Source organism: Penaeus monodon, chromosome 33 (genome assembly GCF_015228065.2).
Source record: "Penaeus monodon isolate SGIC_2016 chromosome 33, NSTDA_Pmon_1, whole genome shotgun sequence".
Lineage (NCBI taxonomy): Eukaryota > Metazoa > Arthropoda > Malacostraca > Decapoda > Penaeidae > Penaeus > Penaeus monodon.
Window position 1 is genome coordinate 12,493,323 of NC_051418.1, and position 532 is coordinate 12,493,854.

Here is a 532-nt window from a genome sequence, read left to right on the forward strand (position 1 = left end):
TCACTAGTAGTGATTGCTGTGGCAGTAATAGAAACTGAATCTATAACACAAGTATCCATGGGAATGGTGATGTGTATTGTTACAGACGGTATTGTGACTGAGGAAGCCTGTAACAAAAGCAATAGTAACAAAGGCTGAGGTGCCATTATCATTTTTATTTCTGCTGTCAACAATAAAAAAAAACTGTAGTGTTTGGGGTTACTGCTATGCGGTAATGATACTGACAATAATAGCATCAATAGCGGTTATGATTTTGCTACTTTACTTATCCTCATTTCCACTATTACTATTTTTATTATAACGATCTACAGAAATGAATGAAAGTGATAATGGTAAATAAAGAAGAAAAGAAATAAAAAGAAAATTGCACAACCAACGAGGACACTGAAAGAAAAAAAAACTTATTCAGATCTACAACACAATCCAGATTTCTGCAAGTCACTCCCAAGGAAAATATCACTTTATCACTTTCAACTTCAAAGAACTTGCTGTACCCAGGGAAGTAAGGCTATATTTTGGGTAAAAAAATGCG